This window comes from Pinus tabuliformis, chromosome 3_1, assembly GCF_031772625.1.
Source record: "Pinus tabuliformis cultivar Carrire ecotype Pingquan chromosome 3_1, CPIR1, whole genome shotgun sequence".
Taxonomy (NCBI): Eukaryota; Viridiplantae; Streptophyta; class Pinopsida; order Pinales; family Pinaceae; genus Pinus; species Pinus tabuliformis.
The window spans coordinates 916,671,788-916,677,787 of record NC_142301.1 but is presented as its reverse complement, the minus strand read 5'-3'; positions in this window follow the sequence as shown (position 1 = coordinate 916,677,787).

Sequence of the window (6,000 nt, the reverse complement as noted above, 5' to 3'; positions counted from 1 at the left end):
ATTGTTTGGGCTAAATTTCAACATTGAACAAGGAACTCGGACTACTGAACAGTGAAATAAACACCTTGGAACTGCAAGTTTGGGGAGGCTTGGATTATTTGCAAAGGACATGTCACCCTTCGACCTGAGGTAGTCTCTTGTAGAAGCTCGGAGCTACAGCAATTTGGACAGACCTGGATCTGGAGTCACTCGGAGCAGTGACAAGTGTGTGGACAGCCACCTGAGAGGAGACATGGACTTGTGAATAAAACTCAGTTCCTCATACAAAACTAATAACCTCGGCAACTCGAACTATATCTCTATGGTAGCTTGGATTGTTGAAGCTCGACTCGGATTTGCAATCCAATGGACATTTGCAAAGGCATCAAAACCTGTGACCACATACACTTGTGGAGGGCTCAGACCTGAGGATGGACAGTGGACACTTACCTTTTGGAGCTTAGACAGTCTACCTGGAAGTTAGGAAGAGTGTGAAGTTGGGATAGAAATAAGGGTTGTCACAAAGTGAAGGAAGAAGGGTTAATACATTGGAGATTGGGTGCTTAAGTAATGCGTTAACAACTTCGGAGCAGTTTGTGGAGCAATTTACTGTAGCGATGTTGAAGTCATTTGGATGATGTTTTGAAGTAGTTTTTGAAGCCTTTAAAGTGATTAAAGGCCCCTTGTTGAAGTAACCTTTGAAGACTTGTGAAGGACTTGTTAAAACATCTTTGTCTACAACTGGAGCACTATTGAAGAACTATAGAAGACCCTTTGCAGCAGACATTGAAGAGTTGACACCTTGTTGTGGCAGTCCCTAGAGCATTGTTGGAAACATTCTTTCGAGAACCATTGTAGACCTCGTTGGTTGAAAACTTTGTGAAGCACTTAAAGAATTGGTTGGTGCAGACCTTGAGTAACTTATTGAAGATTCTTGGAGATCATGATGAAGCCCTCATAATGTGGCCTTCATAAATTTGTTTGGGTAACATGAAGAGTTGTGGAGACACCTTCTGAAAAGATAAAGTTGGCATTGATGAGCTAAGTGCTTTGAAGATCGATTGAGGGCATTGTTGAAGGTGAATATATTGTCAAGGCTTATTGTAGAAGATATTAGGAGCCTTAAAGAACCATTGACCTTATCTTGAAGAATTGGTGCATAGGTTTGGAGCCCTAGAGGATAGGAGTCCTCAAGAAGATTGGGTTGGAACCTGTACCAGTGAGAGGGTTGGAGCCTTAAAGGTCGGTGCCTCATAGAGACAAGGTTGGAGCCTTGGGAAGATAGGGTTTGAGCCCTAGAGGTTGGAATATCCTGAAGTCCAAGTCAGTGCTTGGAAAAGTACAGGTTGTAGCCTCGGGAAGATAGGGTTTGAGCCCTAGAGGTTGGAGTCTCCTGAAGTCCAAGTCAGTGCTTGGAAAAGTACAGGTTGGAGCCTAGTGGATTGGAGATTGGTGTCTTCATCTAGGATTGCAACCCTAAGAATTATTGTACCTGATTCTTTGTAAAGAAGAGGATTGAAGTCCTCATTATTTTTTATTAATAAAATAATTTATTCTATATTGTTCATTTTGTGTTCTAGTTATAAGTGATCTAAAAACTGGTAAAATAACAATTGTAAAAGAAATATTGATTCACCCCTCCCCCACTTAGTATTTCCAACAATTGGAATCAAAGCCAGTGCCTTCACACATAGCCTAACAGCTTGAAGGTAGATCCTTATAACATAATGGAAAATTCGAGGAAGAAGGTTTGCAAACCCATTGAAGATGTCACCTCCTCAATGGATAATCAAATTGGGAAAGCTCCATTATTCAATGGAAACTTTGAAATATGGAAGGCAAGAATAAAGAATTTATTAATTCCTCAAAGTTTTGAAGTCTAGGAATTAGCGATTACAGAAAGTGCAATGGAAAAAGAGTCCAAGGAATATAATGCAAGAGCGATAAAGGCAATCTTGAGTGGGCTACCAAATCCTATAAAGACCAAAGTGAAAAAATGTTCTTCAGCAAAAGATATGTGAGAAAAACTTCAAGATCTTCACTGAAAAGGAGCATTAATCATAACCTCCAATCAAGAAGATGATGAAAAGCAAGAAGTAAATCCAGAACCCATAAAGGAAGCTGAAAACAAAAGTGAAGACATCAAGACCAAGGAAGACCTAGAAGATGAAGAAAATGAAGAAGATTTCAAGCCAAAACTTGTAGCTGCCTAAAAGAGATACGCAGTTCGAAAAAGGAAAATGAGGAGCTCAACAAGCATGAGAAAGATGGTGACCATGACCTTGACAAGACAAGGAAGTAGTTCTTTTCAAGCTTCAGGTACAAGAAAGAGATGAGGAGCTCACCAAGTTAAAGGAGGAATTGCATCAAAACAAGAAAAGGCATCATGAAGAAGTCATCTCCATGACAAATCAATTAGATAAAGCAAAGAAAAGAGAAGAAAAATTGTCAAGACATCTTGAACAAAGACATGAAGACTTGAACAAACTTGAATGAAAAATTGGTCAATACAAGGAAGATGTCTCCTTTAAATCTCAGCTAGAAGAATCCAATAAACAAGCACAAGGAGTTGAAAAGGTGACGGAAGTTTTGACCCCCCTGGAAGAACAAGTTGGTGAAGCAGAAAAGGAAATAAATTTCATGACATGCCAACTAGAAGAAAAGGATGAAGACATCACCAAATTAACATTAGAAATCACCTCACTTGAGGCCCAATCATGTGAAGCAACGAGAATTAAGGAAGAAATGGAGAACCATCTTGCAAAGAAGGATGAAGAATGCAAGATGACGAAAGAAGAAATTAATCTCCTAAGAAAAGACACAAATCATCTGAACAAGAGTCTAAAGAGCTCTCAAACCCTAGATGACATTCTAAGTCATCAAAGATCTCTTCTTAATAAATCAGGTCTTGGTTATGCAGGAGACCCCTCGAACAGAAATGATGCAAACCCTAATGCTTCAAACAACAAGGATGTGGTGAAGCTTGGAAGAAATATTGATGTCCCTAGTTCCAGCAAAAGCAAGGAGAAGAGTCAAGATGGGATTGGAACAAACCCTACTCCAAGAAGATATGCAGATGGTATCAAGAATGCAAGAGGCAATAAATTTGATCAAAGGATCCCAAGACATAATGACTTTAGAAGAACATCAGAGAAATCTCCATCCTCCAAGTACCGAAGTATATTTTTTGGTTATTGTTATTCTTGTACAAATTTTGGGCATATGGCAAAGGATTGTAGAGCATACCACAAGGAAAAATATAATGGTCCCCATCAGTCTCCTAGAAGTAGCTTTTCAAGAAGAATTCATGCTTCTTCATTGATGAACAAGATGTAATGCTTCAAATGACATAACATTAGACATATGGCTCGTGATTGTAACTTGACTTGGGTCCCTAAACACGCTGAAAACATGACTACCATGCCAGAAAAGAAAGTCGCAAAAGTTAGGATATGCACCTGCACCTATGACAAGTGTTAAAATATCTCTTAAGCTCGGATATGCACCTGTGACAAGTGTGTGAAGGATGTAATGCAAGAGGCTCGGACTTTACCCTTTTTAAAGCTCGAATTACAGATTTGTAGAAGCTCAAAGTTACAGTCTTGTGGTAGTGGCTTAGATTAGTGGAAGAGTCACAAGAAGATCGGACTAATAATATACCTTCCAGTCTCGGACTTGTGGTCATTGTTTAACTCAGAGTACGGAACAATGACATAAATACTTCGGACCTGCAAGCTTGGAGACGCTCGGATTATTTGCCAAGGACTTGTCACCCTCATACCTAAGGTAGTCCCCTGTAGAAGCTCAGAGCTACAGTGATTTGGAGAGGCTCGGATCTGCAGTCACTCGGACCAGTGACAAGTGTGTGGACAGCGACCCGAGAGGAGACTCGGACCTGTGAATAAAACTTAGTTCCTCAAACAAAACTAATAACCTTAGCACCTCGAACTATATCTCTGTGCTAGATTGGATTGTTGAAGCTCGGCTCGGATTTGCAGTCCTGTGGACATTTTCAAAGGCATCGAAACCTGTGATCACATACACTTGTGGAGGGCACGAACATGAGGTTAGTTCCAGTCTTCGCAGCCTGTCACCAGGGATCAAAATGGGCTCTTTCTATGTCTGGTTTTCAGAGATGTTTTGCACATGATCTTCAGTGCAAATCATATCCTAAGTATTTCCATTAGAAGAAGCTTAGAAAAATATTTCCAACGGTATATCACACTCCCGTAATTGGTTTCTGGATCAAAAGATATGATCGAAATGAATGAGTGATTCTTGGTTATGCATGTTTTGAGGTCAGTCGCTGCACACAATGACAAGTTTAGTACAAGATCAATTTCTGAAATAATGGTAAGGAATTTTTCGAAAGTGGAAGATTTTTTTGTCCATCACATACCAAATAACAAAAACCTCCTTCAGTTTATGCACAGGTGCTACTATGTGGGAGATATGCAGTGATATTTGGGGCCTACATTAAAACAAAGCAAATTTTTCATATTTTTTATTGTTTTAGTCATTTTAGTGCGGTGCCACTTTACAACAAATGGAAAGTAGTTTTGAAAAACCCAAGGAGGTTTTTGTTAACCACGAGCCATATAACAAAACCTCTTTCAGTTTATTCACAGGGTCGTGAATTTGAATATGTGACTAGATCTTTACAGCTCATTTTGACAGATTTAAGTTTTTAATGATTTTATGTTTTAAAGATGATTTTGTGGCACAGATTCCGAGCAACTGAAAACGAATTTCCAGAATTTGAGAGAGGTTTTTCTCCAACATGACCTTATCTACAAAAACCTCTTTTAGTTTTGTAACAGGTGCCATGGTTTAAGATATACGAGTTCATCTTGAACACCTATTTTCAAAAATTCGATCCAAGTTTAAAGTAACTGATTCTATTTTGAAGAAGATGGTTGAACTCAATTCCCTTAATACAAGGATGAGTTAAATGTATAAATTTTATGAATTTCATAGTGTAGAGGTTCGATTTTGGCAGCAGAGAGGTTGTCTTGGCTTTGTGTAGAAATTTTCTTGAATATCATTTTAATAAAACAGTCTTTTGCCCTTTAGATCTAGGATTCATCACGGTGCTGATGTTTAGTATGTTTTTCCTGTAATTCATTTACACATTATGTTTTTTCTGCCTTGTTACAGCATTATCTAAGTAATATGTTAAGAATTCATCTGTAATGATGCTCCTTTCATGATGATTTTGTTGTTAGTTGTAATGGTTGTCTTAGCAGAATTCATCCTTGGCTAGATGCTCTGTTTTGTTGAGCAACCTCGTGATTCTCTTTCATCTAAAGTTGTTGTTGCAGATTCATCCTTTCTCTGATGCTTGCAGGGCAGCGGGCTTTCTCCCCTATACTTCACTTGGCTGAACATGGCACTTAATTTGCCCCAAGTTTGCCGGGAGAAACTGACATTGATTCCATAGTCCAAATCATCATTTCTCTTGTTGTTTCAACCCAAAACAAATCCAATCAAATCCTTTGAGCTACTATACCTAGCCTAAAACCCATATTTGATTTAGTGATCTTGACTGAGTTTCACAAAGAGAGAGCCCTCTCCCGACCTAGTAGAGCTAACTACCAGGTTAAGCGTGGTTTAATGTTACCCTAGACCTGCCTTCCTTCAGCCTGAGGTAGATCCAGGCTCTAACAGGTTGGACAGTGAACACTTACCTTTTGGAATTCGGACAGCCTGCTTGGAAGCTAGCAAGAGTGCAAAGTTGGGATAGAAATAAGGGTTGTCACAAAGTGAAGGAAGAAGGGTTGATACATTGGCTATTAAGTGTTGAAGTGATGCGTTAAGATCTTTGGAGAAGTTTGTGGAGCAATTTCTTGTAGTGAGGTTGAAGTCATTTGGATGATGTTATAAAGTAGTGTTTGAAGCCTTTAAAGTGATTAAAGGCCCCTTGTTGAAGCAACCTTTGAAGACTTGTCAAGGACTTTTTAAAACATCTTTGTCTACAATTGGAGCACTATTGAATAACTATAGAAGACCCTTTGCATCAGA